The following is a 27,164-nucleotide window of genomic DNA, read 5'->3' as shown; positions in this document are numbered from 1 at the left end:
CACTGTGACTTTACATGGCCTAGTTGATTACAGTGAAAACATCTGAAACTTTTCATTTCTCTTCCACCCTCCTGGATTTCTTTTTTAATCTGAGGTACACTCCCTTTATTATTTCCCATCAGATCACCTTTACCTTTACCACTTGAGTATTTCTCATGTCCCCAGTTTCTATACCTCCCCTGCTGAAACTGAAGTCGGAAACCAATCTTTGATTTATGAACTAATTCATAATCATCTGCCATTTCTGCTGCTAATCTCGCAGTTTTAACTCTCTGTTCTTCCACATGAGTTCTCACTACATCAGGAATTGAATTTTTAAACTCCTCCAATAGTATAATTTCTCAGAGCTTCATACGTTTGGTCTATTTTCAAAGCCTTTATCCACCTATCAAAATTACTCTGTTTGAACCTTTCAAACTCCATGTATGTTTGACCAAATTCTTTCCTTAAATTTCTAAACCTTTGTCTGTCAGCTTCAGGCACTAGCTCATATGCACTTAAGATGGACTTCTTCACCTCCTCATACGTTCCAGATACCTCCTCCGATAGTGATGCAAACACTTCACTAGTCCTACCTACCAGCTTTGTTTGAATCAGTAACACCCCACATGTCCTGTGGCCATTGCATTTGTTTGGCTATCTTCTCAAATTAAATGAAAAAGGCTTCTACCTCCTTCTCGTCAAACCTTGGCAATGCTTGGACATATTTAAATAGATCTCCACCACATCTTCGACTATGACGCTCTGTTTCATTATCCTCATACATCTCCTCCAACTGTACGTGTCCCTTTGCGTCTGCCAATTTCAACTGATTTTCATGTTTCAGAGCCATTTTCCGAAGTTCAAACTCTCTTTTTTCCTTTCCTCGCTATCTCTTTCTTTGTTTCTTTCTTCTCTCTCCTTTTCTTTTTCCTCTCTATCTCTTTCTTTTTCTTTAATTGTATATTCAAGCCGCTTTAATTCTTTTTCGTGTTCAAGTTGCTTTAATTCTTTTTCATGTTTAAATTGCTTAATCTGCATCTGGAGCTTTGCCATATCTAATCAGTCAGAATGTATCACAGGCAAACGTAAATGCGCAGGTACCGCGTTAAGTACCTCACCTTTTCGTATTTTGCTAGGCAGTGTTAACTGCAATGCTTTTGCCAAACCTAACAGCCTGTTTTTAGTCTCTGTCCGTAAGGTATTACGTGTCACCGTGTCCACCCCCAAAAACTTCTGAGCCTCCGAAAGAGCCATTGTTCACAACACTCTCTCCACTTAAACTAAAATACCACACCGGAAAAGCAACAATCCTTCACTGTCTTTAAGTTCACAAAAGCCAATCCAATAGATCGACTTTTATCTCCCTCGAGCCCCCAATTGTTATGGGTGAGGCGTTTTCAGAACCCCAAAATGTATCATGGAGTTCAACCAACCTCTCCCTTTAATGGATTGTTTCTTTTGAAGCACACGGCTTGTTCCCCAGGTGTGATATTACAATTATGAACACGTGGTTTTTAACACAAAACAATGTTTATTCCATGAACTCAACATAACCTTTTAAATAAACATTTGATCCCTTAACACCCCTTACTTCAAAGATAACCCCGAAAATAACAACACTAAATAATCCCTCAAAATGTTCCTTCAAACATCCAAAAGACTTCACCTGTAACAACAGGCGTGAGGTTACATTCAATATGCTTACACTCTTTGGATTTGCAGACATCCACAGACCAGCTCTGTGTTTTCTTCTTGCAGCTCACTGGAAACACACAGACACACTCAAGCTGCTCTCTCAAACTGAAACCAAAAGCAGAAGTGAGCTCAGCTCCCCCCCCCCGCCCCCCCCCCCCCGTGACATCACGTCAGTAATATGATCAGCTTCATTTGTTAAAGGTACATTTCTTCAACATCCAATTCTTAAAGGCATTCTCACATGACAGGAGTATAAAGTTGTTTGTTGTGTACATAAACGATTTGGAGGAAAATGTAGCCAGTCTGATTAGTAAGTTTGCGGATGACACCGAGGTTGGTGGAGTGGCAGATAGTGTTGAGGATTGTCAGAGGATACAGCAGGACACAGATAGGTTGGGGACTTGGGCAGAGAAATGGCAAATGGAGTTTAATCCGGACAAATGTGAGGTAATGCATTTTAGTAGGTCTGACATAGAGGGGAAATATACAGCAATTGGCTAAACTCTTAGGAATATAGAAAGTCAGAGATCTGGGCGTGCAGCTCCACAGATATTTGAAGGTGGCAACACAAGTGGACAAGGTAGTCAAGAAAGCATACGGCATGCGTGCCTTCATTGGACGGGGCATCGAGTATAAAAACTGGCAAGTCCTGCGACAGTTGTATAGAACCTTGGTAAGGCCACACTTGGAATATTGCGCACAATTCGGGTCGGCACACTACCAGAAGGATGTGGAGGCTTTGCAGAGGAGGTTTACCAGGATGTTGCCTGGTCTGGAGTGTGTTAGCTATGTGGAGAGGCTGAATAGACTCGAACTGTTTTCATTACAACGACTGAGGTTGAGGGGTAACCTGATGGGAGGTCTACAAGATTATGAGGGGCATGGGCAGCATGGTAGTGGTTAGCACTGTTGCTTCACAGCTCCAGGGTCCCAGGTTTGATTCTTTGATTCCGGCTTGGGTCACTGTCTGTGCGGAGTCTGCGCGTTCTCCCCGTGTCTGCGTGGGTTTCCTCCGGGTGCTCCGGTTTCCTCCCACAAGTCCCGAAAGACGTGCTGCTGGGTAAATTGGACATTCTGAATTCTCCCTCCGTGTACCCGAACAGGTGCCGGAATGTGGCGACTAGGGGCTTTTCACAGTAACTTCATTGCAGCGTTAATGTGAGCCTACTTGTGCCAATAAAGTTTATAAAACAAAATATAAAAGATAGTGGATGGACAAGCACTCTTTCCCAGGGTGGAGGGGTCACTCACCAGGGGGCAGAGGTTTAAGGTCCATAGGGCAATGTTTAGAGGAGATGTTCGAGGCAGGATTTTTACACAGAGGGTGGTGAGTGCCTGGATCGCGTTGCCAGGGGAGGTTGTGGAAGCAGATACATTAACGCAGTTCAAAAGGCATCTTGACAAACACATGGTTCCCAGTTTCTAACAGTAAAAGTGATCAATTTACACAGAACTAGAATGGAAGCTGTGAGATTCACCCAATTCATTCCAAGTCAATTCAACGTGAAAAGCTAGTGTAATTTCTGTGTCTGGTGCCGAGACTTTGAATCTCTTCTGCTGGAGAAACTGCAGATGAACACACATTTGTTCAAATGCGCTGGAATGCTGAACAGCACTCTGTCTCCCCCTGTCAAGGCAGCAGCCTCATTCAGCTGTAATACCTGAGCACACCATGTGGGGGCGCACTGGTCCCATAAATTGGAATGGTCTCAAAACTTAGACGTTGGAATGAAAGTAACATTTGATTCCTCTTGATGATCTACACTCCGGAGAGGTTTTTGCCCAAGGACATTTCAATATTGAAACGCTTTATCCTGTCCTAATGTCTAGATGGCTTGTTCCTTATTAACAACAGAATCAAAGGGGATGGGGAGTGGGAGGGAACATAAGAACATAAAAACTAGGAGCAGGAGTAGGCCATCTGGCCCCTAGAGCCTGCTCCGCCATTCAATGATATCATGGCTGATCTTTTGTGGACTCAGCTCCACTTTCCGGCCCGAACGCCATAACCCTTAATCCCTTTATTCTTCAAAAAACTATCCATCTTTATCTTGAAAACATTTAATGAAGGAGCCTCAACTGCTTCACTGGGCAAGGAATTCATAGATTCACAACCCTTTGGGTGAAGAAGTTCCTCCTAAACTCGGTCCTAAAAAGGTGGATTGAGGTGCAAGATCGGCAATGATTGTGGTGAATGGCAGGCTCGGTGGAATGAATGACCTACACCTCCGAGCTCTTATGATCAAATCCTGTTAATATCGCAAAAGTAGATATTGGATCAGCTCTCCCGAGAAGTTCAATCGCTATCATCCCTAAGTACGTGCGAATTACTGAAACATCGTAACTATCGACCGATCATCACATCCTCAAGGTGCTGAAGTATTACCCAAACGGAGCGAGGACTAAACCAAAATGGCGGAGTTATTTAATGGGTAAGTAGAATCTTTCCATTCTAGATTTTGTTGCTTCACCTATCATCAGTCTCTGGTTAATCCCAATTTTATTTCCAAAAGAAAACGCGGTGATGGAGATTCTGACGTTTCAAAGACTTTGGAGAGTCTTACCTCTAAGTCTACATTTTAACTCCGTCATTCGTGGACACACAACGATCCCGAAAGCTCACTCTGGATGTCCTACCTCTGCAGTCCCAGGGGTGGCTCAAGGATCGGGGTGGGAAGGAAGAAATCGTGAGCATTCCAAAAGAGTACATTCACCTTGGCGCAGTCTCTACTCCTGATTCCTCAAGTGGCTGAAGGACTCTCGGGAATATCACAAACCTGTCTGTGCAAAGCAGCGCCTGATTGAAGATGATTCACTTTTAATTTTTGGAAAATTCAAGCCTCCTAATTAGCACGGTGACAGAGGGTCCTTTCTCCTTCAGTGTAGCTGCTGGATTTGGCCGTTAACGGCCACGATCCTGGACCTCAGCAGGTGATAGGATTCTTATGATTCCCATTCTTCCAATTTAATGCGTTGCTCAATTAAAAATATTTAACATAATCTCATCCACCACCTTAAACATTTGCTAATTCCACGACCGGCACGCCAGCGCACAGTGGCAGCCGTGTGTACCATCTACAAGATGCACCGCAGGAACTCACCAAGGCTCCTAGACAGCACCTTCCAAACCCACAACTACCACCATCTAGAAGGGCAAGGGCAGAAGATACCTGGGAACCCCACCCACTGGAGGTTCCCCTCCCAGTCACTCACCATCCTGACTTGGAAATATATCGGCCGTTCCTTGGCTGTCAAAATCGTGGAACTCTCTCCCTAACAGCTGTGGGTATACCTACACCACATGGATTGCAATGGTTCAGTCGACAGTTAGGAAGGCAAATGCAATGTTAGCATTCATGTCGAGAGGGCCAGAATACAAGAGCAGGGATGTACTTCTGAGGCTGTAGGACGCTCTGGTCAGACCCCATTTGGTGTATTGTGAGCAGTTTTGGGCCCCGTATCTAAGGAAGAATGTGCTGACCTTGGAAAGGGTCCAGAGGAGGTTCACAAGAATGATCCCGGAATGAAGAACTTGTCGTATGAGGAATGTTTGAGGACTCTGGGTCTGTACTCGTTGGAGTTTAGAAGGATGAGAGGGGATCTTACTGAAAGTTACTGATACTGCGAGGCCTGGATAGAGTGGACGTGGAGAGGATGTTTCCACTTGTAGGAAAAAATAGAACCAGAGGCACACCATCTCAGATTAAAGGGACGATCCTTTAAAACTGAGATGAGGAGGAATTTCTTCAGCCAGAGGGTGGTGAATCTGTGGAACTCTTTGCCGCAGAAGGCTGTGGCGGCCAATTCACTGAGTGTCTTTAAGACAGAGATAGACAGGTTCTTGATTAATAAGGGGATCAGGGTTATGGGGAGAAGGCAGGAGAATGGGGCTGAGAAAATATCAGCCATGATTGAATGGCGGAGCAGACTCGATGGGCCGAGTGGCCTAATTCTGCTCCTATATCTTATGGTCTTACGGCCCTCTGACAGTGCAGCACTCCCTCAGTACTGACCCACTGACAGTGCGACACTCCCTCAGTACTGACCCTCTGACAGTGCGACACTCCCTCAGTACTGACCCTCTGACAGTGCGGCACTCCCTCAGTACTGACCCTCTGACAGTGCGGCACTCCCTCAGTACTGACCCTCTGACAGTGCGACACTCCCTCAGTACTGACCCACTGACAGTGCGACACTCCCTCAGTACTGACCCTCTGACAGTGCGGCACTCCCTCAGTACTGACCCTCTGACAATGCAGTACTCCCACAGTACTGACCCTCTGACAGTGCAGCACTCCCTCAGTACTGACCCTCTGACAGTGCAGCACTCCCTCAGTACTGACCCTCTGACAGTGCGGCGCTCCCTCAGTACTGACCCACTGACAGTGCGGCACTCCCTCAGTACTGACCCACTGACAGTGCGACACTCCCTCAGTACTGACCCTCTGACAGTGCGGCACTCCCTCAGTACTGACCCTCTGACAGTGCAGCACTCCCTCAGTACTGACCCACTGACAGTGCGGCACTCCCTCAGTACTGACCCTCTGACAGTGCGGCACTCCCTCAGTACTGACCCTCTGACAATGCAGTACTCCCACAGTACTGACCCTCTGACAGTGCAGCACTCCCTCAGTACTGATTCTCTGTCAGTGCGGCACTCCCTCAGTACTGACCCTCTGACAGTGCAGCACTCCCTCAGTACTGACCCTCTGACAGTGCAGCACTCCCTCAGTACTGACCCTCTGACAATGCAGTACTCCCACAGTACTGACCCTCTGACAGTGCAGCACTCCCTCAGTACTGATTCTCTGTCAGTGCGGCACTCCCTCAGTACTGACCCTCTGACAGTGCAGCACTCCCTCAGTACTGACCCTCTGACAGTGCAGCACTCCCTCAGTACTGACCCTCTGACAGTGCGATACACCCTCAGTACTGACCCTCTGACAGTGCGACACTCCCTCAGTACTGACCCTCTGACAGTGCAGCACTCCCTCAGTGCTGAAATTCTGACAGTGCAGCACTCCCTCAGTACTGATCCACTGACAGTGCGGCACTCCCTCAGCACTGACCCTCTGACAGTGCTGCACTCACTCAGTACTGACCCTCTGATAGTGCAGCGCTCCCTCAGTACTGACCCTCTGACAGTGCGGCACTCCCTCAGTACTGACCCTCTGACAGTGCGGCACTCCCTCAGTAATGACCCTCTGACAGTGCGGCACTCCCTCAGTACTGACCATCTGACAGTGCAGCACTCCCTCAGTACTGACCCTCTGACAGTGCGGCACTCCCTCAGTACTGACCCTCTGACAGTGCGGCACTCCCTCAGTACTGACCATCTGACAGTGCAGCACTCCCTCAGTACTGACCCACTGACAGTGCGGCACTCCCTCAATACTGACCTTCTGATAGGGCAGCATTCTCTCAGTACTGACTCTCTGAATGTGCGGCACTCCTTCAGTACTGACCCTCTGACAGTGCGGCACTCCCTCAGTACTGACCCTCTGACGGTGCAGCACTCCCTCAGTACTGACCCTCTGACAGTGCGGCACTCCCTCAGTACTGACCCTCTGACAGTGCGGCACTCCCTCAGTACTGACCCTCTGACAGTGCAGCACTCCCTCGGTACTGACCCTCTGACAGTGCAGCACTCCCTCAGTACTGACCCTCTGACAGTGCAGCACTCCCTCAGTACTGACCCTCTGACAGTGCAGCACTCTCTCAGTACTGACCCTCTGACAGTGCAGAACTCCCTCCGTACTGACCCTCTGACAGTGCAGCACTCCCTCAGTGTTGACCCTCTGACTGTGCGATGCTCCCTCAGTACTGACCCTCTGACAGTGTGGCACTCCCTCAGTGTTGACCCTCTGACAGTGCGATGCTCCCTCAGTACTGACCATCTGACAGTGCAGCACTCCCTCAGTCCTGACCCTCTGAAAGTGCGGCACTCCCTCAGTCCTGACCCTCTGACAGTGCGGCACTCCCTCAGTACTGACCCTCAGACAGTGCGATGCTCCCTCAGTCCTGACCCTCTGACAGTGCGGCACTCCCTCAGTACTGACCCTCTGACAGTACGGCACTCCCTCAACACTGACCTTCTGATAGGGCAGCATTCTCTCAGTACTGACTCTCTGAATGTGCTGCACTCCTTCAGTACTGACCCTCTGACAGTGCAGCACTCCCTCAGTACTGACCCTCTGACAGTGCAGCACGCCCTCAGTACTGGCCCTCTGACAGTGCAGCACTCCCTTAGTACTGACCCTCTGACAGTGCGGCACTCCCTCAGTACTGACTCTCTGACAGTGCGGCGCTCCCTCAGTACTGACCCTCTGACAGTGCAGCATTCCCTCAGTACTGACCCGCTGACAGTGCAGCACTCCCTCCGTACTGACCCTCTGACAGTGCGGCACTCCCTCACTACTGACCCTCTGACAGTGCGGCACTCCCTCAGTACTGACCATCTGACAGTGCAGCACTCCCTCAGTACTGACCCTCTGGCAGTGCGGCACTCCCTCAGTACTGACCCTCTGACAGTGCGGCACTCCCTCAATACTGACCTTCTGATAGGGCAGCATTCTTTCAGTACTGACTCTCTGAATGTGCGGCACTCCTTCAGTACTGACCCTCTGACAGTGCGGCACTCCCTCAGTACTGACCCTCTGACAGTGCGGCACTCCCTCAGTACTGACCCTCTGACAGTGCAGCACTCCCTCGGTACTGACCCTCTGACAGTGCAGCACTCCCTCAGTACTGACCCTCTGACAGTGCAGCACTCCCTCAGTACTGACCCTCTGACAGTGCAGCACTCTCTCAGTACTGACCCTCTGACAGTGCAGAACTCCCTCCGTACTGACCCTCTGACAGTGCAGCACTCCCTCAGTGTTGACCCTCTGACTGTGCGATGCTCCCTCAGTACTGACCCTCTGACAGTGTGGCACTCCCTCAGTGTTGACCCTCTGACAGTGCGGCACTCCCTCGGTACTGACCCTCTGACAGTGCACCACTCCCTCGGTACTGACCCTCTGACAGTGCAGCACTCCCTCAGTACTGACCCTCTGACAGTGCAGCACTCCCTCAGTACTGACCCTCTGACAGTGCAGCACACTCTCAGTACTGACCCTCTGACAGTGCAGAACTCCCTCCGTACTGACCCTCTGACAGTGCAGCACTCCCTCAGTACTGACCCTCTGACAGTGCAGCACTCTCTCAGGACTGACCCTCTGACAGTGCAGAACTCCCTCCGTACTGACCCTCTGACAGTGCAGCACTCCCTCAGTGTTGACCCTCTGACTGTGCGATGCTCCCTCAGTACTGACCCTCTGACAGTGTGGCACTCCCTCAGTGTTGACCCTCTGACAGTGCGATGCTCCCTCAGTACTGACCATCTGACAGTGCAGCACTCCCTCAGTCCTGACCCTCTGAAAGTGCGGCACTCCCTCAGTCCTGACCCTCTGACAGTGCGGCACTCCCTCAGTACTGACCCTCAGACAGTGCGATGCTCCCTCAGTCCTGACCCTCTGACAGTGCGGCACTCCCTCAGTACTGACCCTCTGACAGTGCGGCACTCCCTCAACACTGACCTTCTGATAGGGCAGCATTCTCTCAGTGCTGACACTCTGAATGTGCGGCACTCCTTCAGTACTGACCCTCTGACAGTGCAGCACTCCCTCAGTACTGACCCTCTGACAGTGCAGCACGCCCTCAGTACTGGCCCTCTGACAGTGCAGCACTCCCTCAGTACTGACCCTCTGACAGTGCGGCACTCTATCAGTACTGACCCTCTGACAGTGCAGAACTCCCTCCGTACTGACCCTCTGACAGTGCAGCACTCCCTCAGTGTTGACCCTCTGACAGTGCAGCACGCCCTCAGTACTGGCCCTCTGACAGTGCGGCACTCCCTCAATACTGACCTTCTGATAGGGCAGCATTCTTTCAGTACTGACTCTCTGAATGTGCGGCACTCCTTCAGTACTGACCCTCTGACAGTGCGGCACTCCCTCAGTACTCACCCTCTGACAGTGCCGCACTTCCTCTCTATTGACCCTCTGACAGTGCAGCACTCCCTCAGTACTGACCCTCTGACAGTGCGGCACTCCCTCAGTACTGACCCTCTGACAGTGCGGCACTCCCTCAGTACGGACCCTCTGACAGTGCAGCACTCCCTGAGTACTGACCCAATGACAGTGCAGCACTCCCTCAGTACTGACCCTCTGACAGTGCAGCACTCCCTCAGTACTGACGCTCTGACAGTGCAGCACTCCCTCAGTACTGACCCTCTGACAGTGCAGAACTCCCTCCGTACTGACCCTCTGACAGTGCTGCACTCCCTCAGTGTTGACCCTCTGACAGTGCGGCACTCCCTCAGTGTTGACCCGCTGACAGTGCGATGCTCCCTCAGTACTGATTCTCTGTCAGTGCGGCAGTCCCTCAGTACTGACCCTCTGACAGTGCTGCACACCCTCAGTACTGACGCTCTGACAGTGCAGCACTCCCTCAGTACTGACCCTCTGACAGTGCGGCACTCCCTCAGTACTGACCCTCTGACGGTGCAGCACTCCCTCAGTACTGACCCTCTGACAGTGCGGCACTCCCTCAGTACTGACCCTCTGACAGTGCGGCACTCCCTCAGTACTGACCCTCTGACAGTGCAGCACTCCCTCGGTACTGACCCTCTGACAGTGCAGCACTCCCTCAGTACTGACCCTCTGACAGTGCAGCACTCCCTCAGTACTGACCCTCTGACAGTGCAGCACTCTCTCAGTACTGACCCTCTGACAGTGCAGAACTCCCTCCGTACTGACCCTCTGACAGTGCAGCACTCCCTCAGTGTTGACCCTCTGACTGTGCGATGCTCCCTCAGTACTGACCCTCTGACAGTGTGGCACTCCCTCAGTGTTGACCCTCTGACAGTGCGATGCTCCCTCAGTACTGACCATCTGACAGTGCAGCACTCCCTCAGTCCTGACCCTCTGAAAGTGCGGCACTCCCTCAGTCCTGACCCTCTGACAGTGCGGCACTCCCTCAGTACTGACCCTCAGACAGTGCGATGCTCCCTCAGTCCTGACCCTCTGACAGTGCGGCACTCCCTCAGTACTGACCCTCTGACAGTGCGGCACTCCCTCAACACTGACCTTCTAATAGGGCAGCATTCTCTCAGTACTGACTCTCTGAATGTGCGGCACTCCTTCAGTACTGACCCTCTGACAGTGCAGCACTCCCTCAGTACTGACCCTCTGACAGTGCAGCACGCCCTCAGTACTGGCCCTCTGACAGTGCAGCACTCCCTCAGTACTGACCCTCTGACAGTGCGGCACTCCCTCACTACTGACCCTCTGACAGTGCGGCACTCCCTCAGTACTGACCATCTGACAGTGCAGCGCTCCCTCAGTACTGACCCTCTGACAGTGCGGCACTCCCTCAGTACTGACCCTCTGACAGTGCAGCACGCCCTCAGTACTGACCCGCTGACAGTGCAGCACTCCCTCCGTACTGACCCTCTGACAGTGCGGCACTCCCTCACTACTGACCCTCTGACAGTGCGGCACTCCCTCAGTACTGACCCTCTGACAGTGCGGCACTCCCTCAGTACTGACCCTCTGACAGTGCGGCACTCCCTCAGTAATGACCCTCTGACAGTGCGGCACTCCCTCAGTACTGACCCTCTGACAGTGCGGCACTCCCTCAGTATTGACCCTCTGACAGGGCGGCACTCCCTCAGTACTGACCATCTGACAGTGCAGCACTCCCTCAGTACTGACCCACTGACAGTGCGGCACTCCCTCAATACTGACCTTCTGATAGGGCAGCATTCTCTCAGTACTGACTCTCTGAATGTGCGGCACTCCTTCAGTACTGATCCTCTGACAGTGCGGCACTACCTCAGTACTGACCCTCTGACGGTGCAGCACTCCCTCAGTACTGACCCTCTGACAGTGCGGCACTCCCTCAGTACTGACCCTCTGACAGTGCGGCACTCCCTCAGTACTGACCCTCTGACAGTGCAGCACTCCCTCAGTACTGACCCTCTGACAGTGCAGCACTCCCTCAGTACTGACCCTCTGACAGTGCGATACACCCTCAGTACTGACCCTCTGACAGTGCGACACTCCCTCAGTACTGACCCTCTGACAGTGCAGCACTCCCTCAGTGCTGAAATTCTGACAGTGCAGCACTCCCTCAGTACTGATCCACTGACAGTGCGGCACTCCCTCAGCACTGACCCTCTGACAGTGCTGCACTCACTCAGTACTGACCCTCTGATAGTGCAGCGCTCCCTCAGTACTGACCCTCTGACAGTGCGGCACTCCCTTAGTACTGACCCTCTGACAGTGCGGCACTCCCTCAGTAATGACCCTCTGACAGTGCGGCACTCCCTCAGTACTGACCATCTGACAGTGCAGCACTCCCTCAGTACTGACCCTTTGACAGTGCGGCACTCCCTCAGTACTGACCCTCTGACAGTGCGGCACTCCCTCAGTACTGACCATCTGACAGTGCAGCACTCCCTCAGTACTGACCCACTGACAGTGCGGCACTCCCTCAATACTGACCTTCTGATAGGGCAGCATTCTCTCAGTACTGACTCTCTGAATGTGCGGCACTCCTTCAGTACTGACCCTCTGACAGTGCGGCACTCCCTCAGTACTGACCCTCTGACGGTGCAGCACTCCCTCAGTACTGACCCTCTGACAGTGCGGCACTCCCTCAGTACTGACCCTCTGACAGTGCGGCACTCCCTCAGTACTGACCCTCTGACAGTGCAGCACTCCCTCGGTACTGACCCTCTGACAGTGCAGCACTCCCTCAGTACTGACCCTCTGACAGTGCAGCACTCCCTCAGTACTGACCCTCTGACAGTGCAGCACTCTCTCAGTACTGACCCTCTGACAGTGCAGAACTCCCTCCGTACTGACCCTCTGACAGTGCAGCACTCCCTCAGTGTTGACCCTCTGACTGTGCGATGCTCCCTCAGTACTGACCCTCTGACAGTGTGGCACTCCCTCAGTGTTGACCCTCTGACAGTGCGATGCTCCCTCAGTACTGACCATCTGACAGTGCAGCACTCCCTCAGTCCTGACCCTCTGAAAGTGCGGCACTCCCTCAGTCCTGACCCTCTGACAGTGCGGCACTCCCTCAGTACTGACCCTCAGACAGTGCGATGCTCCCTCAGTCCTGACCCTCTGACAGTGCGGCACTCCCTCAGTACTGACCCTCTGACAGTGCGGCACTCCCTCAACACTGACCTTCTGATAGGGCAGCATTCTCTCAGTACTGACTCTCTGAATGTGCGGCACTCCTTCAGTACTGACCCTCTGACAGTGCAGCACTCCCTCAGTACTGACCCTCTGACAGTGCAGCACGCCCTCAGTACTGGCCCTCTGACAGTGCAGCACTCCCTCAGTACTGACCCTCTGACAGTGCGGCACTCCATCAGTACTAACCCTCTGACAGTGCAGCGCTCCCTCAGTACTGACCCTCTGACAGTGCGGCACTCCCTCAGTACTGACCATCTGACAGTGCAGCACTCCCTCAGTACTGACCCTCTGGCAGTGCGGCACTCCCTCAGTACTGACCCTCTGACAGTGCGGCACTCCCTCAATACTGACCTTCTGATAGGGCAGCATTCTCTCAGTACTGACTCTCTGAATGTGCGGCACTCCTTCAGTACTGATCCTCTGACAGTGCGGCACTACCTCAGTACTGACCCTCTGACGGTGCAGCACTCCCTCAGTACTGACCCTCTGACAGTGCGGCACTCCCTCAGTACTGACCCTCTGACAGTGCGGCACTCCCTCAGTACTGACCCTCTGACAGTGCAGCACTCCCTCAGTACTGACCCTCTGACAGTGCAGCACTCCCTCAGTACTGACCCTCTGACAGTGCGATACACCCTCAGTACTGACCCTCTGACAGTGCGACACTCCCTCAGTACTGACCCTCTGACAGTGCAGCACTCCCTCAGTGCTGAAATTCTGACAGTGCAGCACTCCCTCAGTACTGATCCACTGACAGTGCGGCACTCCCTCAGCACTGACCCTCTGACAGTGCTGCACTCACTCAGTACTGACCCTCTGATAGTGCAGCGCTCCCTCAGTACTGACCCTCTGACAGTGCGGCACTCCCTCAGTACTGACCCTCTGACAGTGCGGCACTCCCTCAGTAATGACCCTCTGACAGTGCGGCACTCCCTCAGTACTGACCATCTGACAGTGCAGCACTCCCTCAGTACTGACCCTTTGACAGTGCGGCACTCCCTCAGTACTGACCCGCTGACAGTGCGGCACTCCCTCAGTACTGACCATCTGACAGTGCAGCACTCCCTCAGTACTGACCCACTGACAGTGCGGCACTCCCTCAATACTGACCTTCTGATAGGGCAGCATTCTCTCAGTACTGACTCGCTGAATGTGCGGCACTCCTTCAGTACTGACCCTCTGACAGTGCGGCACTCCCTCAGTACTGACCCTCTGACGGTGCAGCACTCCCTCAGTACTGACCCTCTGACAGTGCGGCACTCCCTCAGTACTGACCCTCTGACAGTGCGGCACTCCCTCAGTACTGACCCTCTGACAGTGCAGCACTCCCTCGGTACTGACCCTCTGACAGTGCAGCACTCCCTCAGTACTGACCCTCTGACAGTGCAGCACTCCCTCAGTACTGACCCTCTGACAGTGCAGCACTCTCTCAGTACTGACCCTCTGACAGTGCAGAACTCCCTCCGTACTGACCCTCTGACAGTGCAGCACTCCCTCAGTGTTGACCCTCTGACTGTGCGATGCTCCCTCAGTACTGACCCTCTGACAGTGTGGCACTCCCTCAGTGTTGGCCCTCTGACAGTGCGATGCTCCCTCAGTACTGACCATCTGACAGTGCAGCACTCCCTCAGTCCTGACCCTCTGGAAGTGCGGCACTCCCTCAGTCCTGACCCTCTGACAGTGCGGCACTCCCTCAGTACTGACCCTCAGACAGTGCGATGCTCCCTCAGTCCTGACCCTCTGACAGTGCGGCACTCCCTCAGTACTGACCCTCTGACAGTGCGGCACTCCCTCAACACTGACCTTCTGATAGGGCAGCATTCTCTCAGTACTGACTCTCTGAATGTGCGGCACTCCTTCAGTACTGACCCTCTGACAGTGCAGCACTCCCTCAGTACTGACCCTCTGACAGTGCAGCACGCCCTCAGTACTGGCCCTCTGACAGTGCAGCACTCCCTCAGTACTGACCCTCTGACAGTGCGGCACTCCATCAGTACTAACCCTCTGACAGTGCGGCACTCCCTCAGTACTGACCCTCTGACAGTGCAGCACTCCCTCAGTACTGACCATCTGACAGTGCAGAACTCCCTCCGTACTGACCCTCTGACAGTGCAGCACTCCCTCAGTACTGACCCTCTGGCAGTGCGGCACTCCCTCAGTACTGACCCTCTGACAGTGCGGCACTCCCTCAATACTGACCTTCTGATAGGGCAGCATTCTTTCAGTACTGACCCTCTGACAGTGCAGCACTCCCTCAGTACTGACCCTCTGACAGTGCGGCACTCCCTCAGTACTGACTCTCTGAATGTGCGGCACTCCTTCAGTACTGACCCTCTGACAGTGCGGCACTCCCTCAGTACTGACCCTCTGACAGTGCGGCACTCCCTCAGTACTGACCCTCTGACAGTGCAGCACTCCCTCGGTACTGACCCTCTGACAGTGCAGCACTCCCTCAGTACTGACCCTCTGACAGTGCAGCACTCCCTCAGTACTGACCCTCTGACAGTGCAGCACTCTCTCAGTACTGACCCTCTGACAGTGCAGAACTCCCTCCGTACTGACCCTCTGACAGTGCAGCACTCCCTCAGTGTTGACCCTCTGACTGTGCGATGCTCCCTCAGTACTGACCCTCTGACAGTGTGGCACTCCCTCAGTGTTGACCCTCTGACAGTGCATCACTCCCTCGGTACTGACCCTCTGACAGTGCAGCACTCTCTCGGTACTGACCCTCTGACAGTGCAGCACTCCTTCAGTACTGACCCTCTGACAGTGCAGCACTCCCTCAGTACTGACCCTCTGACAGTGCAGCACTCTCTCAGTACTGACCCTCTGACAGTGCAGAACTCCCTCCGTACTGACCCTCTGACAGTGCAGCACTCCCTCAGTACTGACCCTCTGACAGTGCAGCACTCTCTCAGTACTGACCCTCTGACAGTGCAGATCTCCCTCCGTACTGACCCTCAGACAGTGCAGCACTCCCTCAGTGTTGACCCTCTGACTGTGCGATGCTCCCTCAGTACTGACCCTCTGACAGTGTGGCACTCCCTCAGTGTTGACCCTCTGACAGTGCGATGCTCCCTCAGTACTGACCATCTGACAGTGCAGCACTCCCTCAGTCCTGACCCTCTGAAAGTGCGGCACTCCCTCAGTCCTGACCCTCTGACAGTGCGGCACTCCCTCAGTACTGACCCTCAGACAGTGCGATGCTCCCTCAGTCCTGACCCTCTGACAGTGCGGCACTCCCTCAGTACTGACCCTCTGAAAGTGCGGCACTCCCTCAACACTGACCTTCTGATAGGGCAGCATTCTCTCAGTGCTGACACTCTGAATGTGCGGCAATCCTTCAGTACTGACCCTCTGACAGTGCAGCACTCCCTCAGTACTGACCCTCTGACAGTGCAGCACGCCCTCAGTACTGGCCCTCTGACAGTGCAGCACTCCCTCAGTACTGACTCTCTGACAGTGCGGCACTCCCTCACTACTGACCCTCTGACAGTGCGGCACTCCCTCAGTACTGACCCGCTGACAGTGCAGCACTCCCTCCGTACTGACCCTCTGACAGTGCGGCACTCCCTCACTACTGACCCTCTGACAGTGCGGCACTCCCTCAGTACTGACCATCTGACAGTGCAGCACTCCCTCAGTACTGACCCTCTGGCAGTGCGGCAATCCCTCAGTACTGACCCTCTGACAGTGCGGCACTCCCTCAATACTGACCTTCTGATAGGGCAGCATTCTTTCAGTACTGACTCTCTGAATGTGCGGCACTCCTTCAGTACTGACCCTCTGACAGTGCGGCACTCCCTCAGTACTCACCCTCTGACAGTGCCGCACTTCCTCTCTATTGACCCTCTGACAGTGCAGCACTCCCTCAGTACTGACCCTCTGACAGTGCGGCACTCCCTCAGTACTGACCCTCTGACAGTGCGGCACTCCCTCAGTACGGACCCTCTGACAGTGCAGCACTCCCTGAGTACTGACCCAATGACAGTGCAGCACTCCCTCAGTACTGACCCTCTGACAGTGCAGAACTCCCTCAGTACTGACGCTCTGACAGTGCAGCACTCCCTCAGTACTGACCCTCTGACAGTGCAGATCTCCCTCCGTACTGACCCTCTGACAGTGCTGCACTCCCTCAGTGTTGACCCTCTGACTGTGCGATGCTTTCTCAGTACTGACCCTCTGACAGTGCGGCACTCCCTCAGTGTTGACCCGCTGACAGTGCGATGCTCCCTCAGTACTGATTCTCTGTCAGTGCGGCAGTCCCTCAGTACTGACCCTCTGACAGTGCTGCACACCCTCAGTACTGACGCTCTGACAGTGCAGCACTCCCTCAGTACTGATTCTCTGTCAGTGCGGCACTCCCTCAGTACTGACCCTCTGACAGTGCAGCACTCCCTCAGTACTGATCCACTGACAGTGCTGCACTCACTCAGTACTGACCCTCTGATAGTGCAGCGCTCCCTCAGTACTGACCCTCTGACAGTGCGGCACTCCCTCAGTACTGACCCTCTGACAGTGCGGCACTCCCTCAGTAATGACCCTCTGACAGTGCGGCACTCCCTCAGTACTGACCCTCTGACAGTGCGGCACTCCCTCAGTATTGACCCTCTGACAGGGCGGCACTCCCTCAGTACTGACCATCTGACAGTGCAGCACTCCCTCAGTACTGACCCACTGACAGTGCGGCACTCCCTCAACACTGACCTTCTGATAGGGCAGCATTCTCTCAGTACTGACCCTCTGACAGTGCGGCACTCCCTCAGTACTGACCCTCTGACAGTGCGGCACTCCCTCAGTACTGACCCTCTGACAGTGCAGCACTCCCTCGGTACTGACGCTCTGACAGTGCAGCACTCCCTCAGTACTGACCCTCTGACAGTGCAGCACTCCCTCAGTACTGACCCTCTGACAGTGCAGCACTCCCTCAGTCCTGACCCTCTGAAAGTGCGGCACTCCCTCAGTCCTGACCCTCTGACAGTGCGGCACTCCCTCAGTACTGACCCTCAGACAGTGCGATGCTCCCTCAGTCCTGACCCTCTGACAGTGCGGCACTCCCTCAGTACTGACCCTCTGACAGTGCGGCACTCCCTCAACACTGACCTTCTGATAGGGCAGCATTCTCTCAGTGCTGACACTCTGAATGTGCGGCACTCCTTCAGTACTGACCCTCTGACAGTGCAGCACTCCCTCAGTACTGACCCTCTGACAGTGCAGCACGCCCTCAGTACTGGCCCTCTGACAGTGCAGCACTCCCTCAGTACTGACTCTCTGACAGTGCGGCACTCCATCAGTACTAACCCTCTGACAGTGCAGCACTCCCTCAGTACTGACCCTCTGACAGTGCAGCACTCCCTCCGTACTGACCCTCTGACAGTGCGGCACTCCCTCACTACTGACCCTCTGACAGTGCGGCACTCCCTCAGTACTGACCATCTGACAGTGCAGCACTCCCTCAGTACTGACCCTCTGGCAGTGCGGCAATCCCTCAGTACTGACCCTCTGACAGTGCAGCACTCCCTCAGTACTGACCCTCTGACAGTGCGGCACTCCCTCAATACTGACCTTCTGATAGGGCAGCATTCTTTCAGTACTGACTCTCTGAATGTGCGGCACTCCTTCAGTACTGACCCTCTGACAGTGCGGCACTCCCTCAGTACTCACCCTCTGACAGTGCCGCACTTCCTCTCTATTGACCCTCTGACAGTGCAGCACTCCCTCAGTACTGACCCTCTGACAGTGCGGCACTCCCTCAGTACTGACCCTCTGACAGTGCGGCACTCCCTCAGTACGGACCCTCTGACAGTGCAGCACTCCCTGAGTACTGACCCAATGACAGTGCAGCACTCCCTCAGTGCTGACCCTCTGACAGTGCAGCACTCCCTCAGTACTGACGCTCTGACAGTGCAGCACTCCCTCAGTACTGACCCTCTGACAGTGCAGAACTCCCTCCGTACTGACCCTCTGACAGTGCTGCACTCCCTCAGTGTTGACCCTCTGACTGTGCGATGCTTTCTCAGTACTGACCCTCTGACAGTGCGGCACTCCCTCAGTGTTGACCCGCTGACAGTGCGATGCTCCCTCAGTACTGATTCTCTGTCAGTGCGGCAGTCCCTCAGTACTGACCCTCTGACAGTGCTGCACACCCTCAGTACTGACGCTCTGACAGTGCAGCACTCCCTCAGTACTGATTCTCTGTCAGTGCGGCACTCCCTCAGTACTGACCCTCTGACAGTGCAGCACTCCCTCAGTACTGATCCACTGACAGTGCTGCACTCACTCAGTACTGACCCTCTGATAGTGCAGCGCTCCCTCAGTACTGACCCTCTGACAGTGCGGCACTCCCTCAGTACTGACCCTCTGACAGTGCGGCACTCCCTCAGTAATGACCCTCTGACAGTGCGGCACTCCCTCAGTACTGACCCTCTGACAGTGCGGCACTCCCTCAGTATTGACCCTCTGACAGGGCGGCACTCCCTCAGTACTGACCATCTGACAATGCAGCACTCCCTCAGTACTGACCCACTGACAGTGCGGCACTCCCTCAACACTGACCTTCTGATAGGGCAGCATTCTCTCAGTACTGACCCTCTGACAGTGCGGCACTCCCTCAGTACTGACCCTCTGACAGTGCGGCACTCCCTCAGTACTGACCCTCTGACAGTGCAGCACTCCCTCGGTACTGACGCTCTGACAGTGCAGCACTCCCTCAGTACTGACCCTCTGACAGTGCAGCACTCCCTCAGTACTGACCCTCTGACAGTGCAGCACTCTCTCAGTACTGACCCTCTGACAGTGCAGAACTCCCTCCGTACTGACCCTCTGACAGTGCAGCACTCCCTCAGTGTTGACCCTCTGACTGTGCGATGCTCCCTCAGTACTGACCCTCTGACAGTGTGGCACTCCCTCAGTCTTGACCCTCTGACAGTGCGATGCTCCCTCAGTACTGACCATCTGACAGTGCAGCACTCCCTCAGTCCTGACCCTCTGAAAGTGCGGCACTCCCTCAGTCCTGATCCTCTGACAGTGCGGCACTCCCTCAGTACTGACCCTCAGACAGTGCGATGCTCCCTCAGTCCTGACCCTCTGACAGTGCGGCACTCCCTCAGTACTGACCCTCTGACAGTGCAGCACTCCCTCAGTACTGACCCTCTGACAGTGCAGCATTCCCTCAGTACTGGCCCTCTGACAGTGCAGCACTCCCTCTGACCCTCTGACAGTGCGGCACTCCGTCAGTACTGACCCTCTGACAGTGCAGTACTCGCTCTGCTATGACCCTCTGACAGTGCGGCACTTCCTCAGTACTGACCCTCTGACAGTGCAGCACTCTCTCAGTACTGACTCTCTGAATGTGCGGCACTCCTTCAGTACTGACCCCCTGACAGTGCGGCACTCCCTCAGTACTGACCCTCTGACAGTGCAGCACTCCCTCAGTACTGACTCTCTGACAGTGCGGCACTCCCTCAGTCCTGACCCTCTGACAGTGCAGCACTCCCTCAGTACTGACCCTCTGACAGTGTGGCACTCCCTCAGTAATGACCCTCTGACAGTGCACCACTCCCTCAGTACTGACCCTCTGAAAGTGCAGCAGTCCCTCAGTACTGACCCTCTTACACTGCTGCACTCCTTCAGTACTGACCCTCTGACAGTGCGGCACTCCCACAGTACTAACCCTCTGACAGTACAGTGCACCCTCAGTACTGACAATCTGACAGTGCAGCATTCTCTCAGTACTGACCCCCTGACAGTGCGGCACTCCCTCAGTACTGACCCTCTGACAGTGCAGCACTCCCTCAGTACTGACTCTCTGACAGTGCGGCACTCCCTCAGTCCTGACCCTCTGACAGTGCAGCACTCCCTCAGTACTGACCCTCTGACAGTGTGGCACTCCCTCAGTAATGACCCTCTGACAGTGCACCACTCCCTCAGTACTGACCCTCTGAAAGTGCAGCAGTCCCTCAGTACTGACCCTCTTACACTGCTGCATTCCCTCAGTACTGGCCCTCTGACAGTGCGGCACTCACTCAGTACCGAACCTCTGAAAGTGCAGCACTCCTTCAGTACTGACCCTCTGCCACTGCTGCGCTCCTGCAGTACTGACCCTCTGACAGTGCAGTGCACCCACAGTACTGACCCTCTGACAGTGCAGCATTCTCTCAGTACTGACCGCCTGACAGTGCGGCACTCCCTCAGTACTGACCCTCTGACAGTGCAGCACTCCCTCAGTACTGACTCTCTGACAGTGCGGCACTCCCTCAGCACTGACCCTCTGACAGTGCAGCACTCCCTCAGTACTGACCCTCTGAAAGTGCAGCACTCCCTCAGTACTGACCCTCTGGCACTGCTGCACTCCTTAAGCACTGACCCTCTGACAGTGCGGCACTCCCACAGTACTAACCCTCTGACAGTGCGGCACTCCCTCAGTACTGACCCTCTGACAGTGCAGCACTCCCTCAGTACTGACCCTCTGAAAGTGCAGCACTCCCTCAGTAATGACCCTCTGACACTGCTGCACTCCTTCAGTACTAACCCTCTGACAGTCTGGCACTCCCTCAGTACTGACCCTATGACAGTGCAGTGCTCCCTCTGTATTGACCCTCTGACAGTGCGGCACTCCCTCAGAACTGACCCTCTGACAGTGCGGCACTCCCTCAGTAATGTCCCTCTGACAGTGCAGCACTCCCTCAGTACTGTCCCTCTGACAGTGCAGCACTCCCTCAGTACTAACCCTCTGACAGTGCAGTGCACCCTCAGTACTGACCCTCTGACAGTGCGGCACTCCCTCAGTATTGACCCTCTGACAGTGCGGCACTCCCTCAGTACTGACCCTCTGACAGTGCGGCACTCACTCAGTACTGACCCTCTGACAGTGCGGCACTCACTCAGTACTGCCCCTCTGACAGTGCAGCACTCCCTCAGTACTGACCCTCTGACAGTGCGGCGCTCCCTCAGTACTTTCCCTCTGACAGTGCGGCACTCACTCAGTACTGACCCTCTGACAGTGCGGCACTCACTCAGTACTGCCCCTCTGACAGTGCGGCACTCCCTCAGTACTGACCCTCTGACAGAGCGGCACTCACTCAGTACTGACCCTCTGACAGTGCGGCACTCACTCAGTACTGCCCCTCTGACAGTGCGGCACTCCCTCAGTACTGACCCTCTGACAGTGCGGCACTCCCTCAGTACTGACCCTCTGACAGTGCGGCACTCCCTCAGTACTGACCCTGGTAGGCTTATGCAGAAAGTAAGGAGGCATGGGATAGTTGGAAATTTGGCCATTTGGATAACAAACTGGCTAACCGATAGAAGTCAGAGAGTGGTGGTGGATGGCAAATATTCAGCCTGGATCCCAGTTACCAGTGGTGTACCGCAGGGATCAGTTCTGGGTCCTCTGCTGTTTGTGATTTTCATTAATGACTTGGATGAGGGAGTTGAAGGGTGGGTCAGTAAATTTGCAGACGATACGAAGATTGGTGGAGTTGTGGATAGTGAGAAGGGCTGTTGTCGGCTGCAAAGAGACATAGATAGGATGCAGAGCTGGGCTGAGAAGTGGCAGATGGAGTTTAACCCTGAAAAGTGTGAGGTTGTCCATTTTGGAAGGACAAATATGAATGCGGAATACAGGGTTAACGGTAGAGTTCTTGGCAATGTGGAGGAGCAGAGAGATCTCGGGGTCTATGTTCATACATCTTTGAAAGTTGCCACTCAAGTGGACAGAGCTGTGAAGAAGGCCTATGGTGTGCTCGCGTTCATTAACAGAGGGATTGAATTTAAGAGCCGTGAGGTGATGATGCAGCTGTACAAAACTTTGGTAAGGCCACATTTGGAGTACTGTGTACAGTTCTGGTCGCCTCATTTTAGGAAGGATGTGGAAGCTTTGGAAAAGGTGCAAAGAAGATTTACCAGGATGTTGCCTGGAATGGAGAGTAGGTCTTACGAGGAAAGTTTGAAGGTGCGAGGCCTTTTCTCATTAGAACGGAGAAGGATGAGGGGCGACTTGATAGAGGTTTATAAGATGATCAGGGGAATAGATAGAGTAGACAGTCAGAGACTTTTTCCCCGGGTGGAACAAACCATTACAAGGGGACATAAATTTAAGGTGAAAGGTGGAAGATATAGGAGGGATATCAGAGGTAGGTTCTTTACCCAGAGAGTAGTGGGGGCATGGAATGCACTGCCTGTGGAAGTAGTTGAGTCGGAAACATTAGGGACCTTCAAGCAGTTATTGGATAGGTACATGGATTATGGTAAAATGATATAGTGTAGATTTATTTGTCCTTAAGGGCAGCACTGTAGCATTGTGGATAGCACAATTGCTTCACAGCTCCAGGGCCCCAGGTTCGATTCCGGCTTGGGTCACTGTCTGTGCGGAGTCTGCACGTCCTCCCTGTGTGCGCGTGGGTTTCCTCCGGGTGCTCCGGTTTCCTCCCACAGTCCAAAGATGTGCGGGTTAGTAGAAATGGCCAATGATAAATTGCCCTTAATGTCCAAACTTGCCCTTGGTGTTGGGTGGAGGTGTTGAGTTTGGGTATGGTGCTCTATCCAGGAGCCGGTGCAGACTCAAGGGGCCGAATGGCCTCCTTCTGCACTGTAAATTCAATGATAATCTATGATTAATCTAGGACAAAGGTTCGGCAAAACATCGTGGGCCGAAGGGCCTGTTCTGTGCTGTATTTTCTATGTTCTATGTTCAATGACCCTCTGACAATGCAGCAATCCCACTGTCTTGACCCTCTGACAGTGCAGCACTCCCTCAGTACTGACCCTCTGACAGTGCGGCACACCCTCAGTACAGACCCTCTGACAGCGCAGCACCCCCTCAGTACTGACCCTTTGAGAGTGCAGCACTCCCTCAGTACTGACCCTCTGACAGTGCGGCACTCCCTCAGTACTGACCCTTTGACACTTCAGCGCTCCCTATGTATTGATCCTCTGACAGTGCAGCACTCCCTCAGTACTGACCCTGTCACAGCACAGCACTCCCTCAGTACTGACCCTCTGACAGTGCGGCACTCCCTCAGTACTGACCCTTTGACAGTGCAGCGCTCCCTATGTATTGATCCTCTGACAGTGCAGCACTCCCTCAGTACAAACTCTCTGACAGCGCAGCACTCCCTCAGTACTGACCCTCTGACAGTGCAGCACTCCCTCTGTATTGACCCTCTGACAGTGCAGCAATCCCTCAGTACTGACCCTCTGACAGTGCAGCGCTGCCTCTGCACTGACCCTCTGACAGTGCAGCACTCACTCAGTACTCAATGTCTGACAGTGCAGCACTCCCTCAGTACTGACCCTCTGACAGTACCGCACCCCCTCAGTACTGACCCTCTGACAGTACGGCACTCCCTCAGTGTTGACCCTCTGACAGTGCGGCACTCCCTCAGTACAGACACTCTGACAGCGCAGCACCCCCTCAGTACTGACCCTTTGAGAGTGCAGCACTCCCTCAGTACTGACCCTCTCACAGCACAGCACTCCCTCAATACTGACCCTCTGACAGTGCAGCACTCCCTCAGTACTGACCCTCTGACAGTGCGGCACTTCCTCAGTACTGACCCTCTGACAGTGCAGCACTCACTCAGTACTCAATATCTGACAGTGCGGCACTCGCTCAGAACTGACCCTCTCACAGCACAGCACTCCCTCAGTACTGACCCTCTGACAGCGCAGCACCTCCTCAGTACTGACCCTTTAACAGTGCAGCACTCCCTCAGTACTGATCCTCTCACAGCACAGCACTCCCGCAGTACGGACCCTCTGACAGTGCGGCACTCCCTCAGTACTGACCCTTTGACAGTGCAGCACTCCCTCTGTATTGACCCTCTGACAGTGCAGCACTCCCTCAGCACTGACCCTCTGACAGTGCGGCACTCCCTCTGCATTGAACCTCTGACAGTGCGGCACTCCCTCAGAACTGACCCTCTGACAGTGCGGCACTCCCTCAGAAATGTCCCTCTGACAGTGCAGCACTCCCTCAGTACTGTCCCTCTAACAGTGCAGCTCTCCCTCAGTACTAACCCTCTGACAGTGCAGTGCACTCTCAGTACTGACCCTCTGACAGTGCGGCACTCCCTCTGTATTGACCCTCTGACAGTGCGGCACTCCCTCAGTACTGACCCTCTGACAGTGCGGCACTCACTCAGTACTGACCCTCTGACAGTGCGGCACTCACTCAGTACTGCCCCTCTGACAGTGCGGCACTCCTTCAGCACTGACCCTCTGACAGTGCGGCACTCCCTCTGCATTGACCCTCTGACAGTGCGGCACTCCCTCAGTACTGACCCTCTGACAGTGCAGCACTCCCTCAGTACTGACCCACTGACAGTGCGGCACTCCCTCAGTGTTGACCCTCTGACAGTGCGGCACTCCCTCAGTACTGACCCTCTGACAGTGCGGCACTCCCTCAGTACTGACCCTTTGACAGTTCAGCGCTCCCTATGTATTGATCCTCTGACAGTGCAGCACTCCCTCAGTACTGACCCTGTCACAGCACAGCACTCCCTCAGTACTGACCCTCTGACAGTGCGGCACTCCCTCAGTATTGACCCTCTGACAGTGCGGCACTCCCTCAGTACTGACCCCCTGACAGTGCAGCACTCCCTCAGCAGTGACCCTCTGACAGTACCGCACCCCATCTGTACTGACCCTCTGACAGTGCGGCACTCGCTGAGTACTGACCCTCTGACAGTGCGGCACTCCCTCTGTATTGACCCTCTGACAGTGCGGCACTCCCTCAGTACTGACCCTCTGACAGTGCGGCACTCACTCAGTACTGACCCTCTGACAGTGCGGCACTCACTCAGTACTGCCCCTCTGACAGTGCGGCACTCCTTCAGCACTGACCCTCTGACAGTGCGGCACTCCCTCTGCATTGACCCTCTGACAGTGCAGCACTCCCTCAGTACTGACCCACTGACAGTGCGGCACTCCCTCAGTGTTGACCCTCTGACAGTGCGGCACTCCCTCAGTACTGACCCTCTGACAGTGCGGCACTCCCTCAGTACTGACCCTTTGACAGTTCAGCGCTCCCTATGTATTGATCCTCTGACAGTGCAGCACTCCCTCAGTACTGACCCTGTCACAGCACAGCACTCCCTCAGTACTGACCCTCTGACAGTGCGGCACTCCCTCAGTACTGACCCTTTGACAGTTCAGCGCTCCCTATGTATTGATCCTCTGACAGCGCAGCACTCCCTCAGTACTGACCCTCTGGCAGTGCGGCACTCCCTCAGTACTGACCCTCTGACAGTGCAGCACTCCCTCTGTATTGACCCTCTGACAGTGCAGCACTCCCTCAGTTCTGACCCTCTGACAGTGCGGCGCTCCCTCTGCACTGACCCTCTGACAGTGCAGCACTCACTCAGTACTGACCCTCTGACAGCACTCCCTCAGTACTGACCCTCTGACAGCGCAGCACCTCCTCAGTACTGACCCTCTGACAGTGCGGCACTCCCGCAGTACTGACCCTCTGACAGTGCGGCACTCACTCAGTACTGACCCTCTGACAGCACTCCCTCAGTACTGACCCTCTGACAGCGCAGCACCTCCTCAGTACTGACCCTTTGACAGTGCGGCACTCCCGCAGTACTGACCCTCTGACAGTGCGGCACTCCCTCAGTACTGACCCTCTGACAGTGCGGCACTCCCTCAGTACTGACTATCTGACAGTGCAGCACTCCCTCAGTACTGACCCTCTGACAGCGCCGCACCTCCTCAGTACTGACCCTTTAACAGTGCAGCACTCCCTCAGTACTGACCCTCTCACAGCACAGCACTCCCGCAGTACGGACCCTCTGACAGTGCGGCACTCCCTCAGTACAGACCCTCTGACAGTTCAGCGCTCCCTATGTATTGATCCTCTGACAGTGCAGCACTCCCTCAGTACTAACTCTCTGACAGCGCAGCACTCCCTCAGTACTGACCCTCTGACAGTGCAGCACTCCCTCAGTACTGACCCTCTGACAGTGCAGCACTTTCTCTGTATTGATCCTCTGACAGTGCAGCACTCCCTCAGTACTGACCCGCTGACAGTGCAGCACTCCCTCAGTTCTGACCCTCTGACAGTGCGGCGCTCCCTCAGTACTGACCCTCTGACAGTGCAGCACTCCCTCTGTATTGACCCTCTGACAGTGCAGCACTTCCTCAGCACTGACACTCTGACAGTGCAGCACTCCCCCAGCAGTGACCCTCTGACAGTACCGCACCCCCTCAGTACTGACCCTCTGACAGTGCGGC

The sequence above is a fragment of the Scyliorhinus torazame genome, chromosome 30, assembly GCF_047496885.1.
Source record: "Scyliorhinus torazame isolate Kashiwa2021f chromosome 30, sScyTor2.1, whole genome shotgun sequence".
Lineage (NCBI taxonomy): Eukaryota > Metazoa > Chordata > Chondrichthyes > Carcharhiniformes > Scyliorhinidae > Scyliorhinus > Scyliorhinus torazame.
This window is presented reverse-complemented; position numbering follows the sequence as displayed.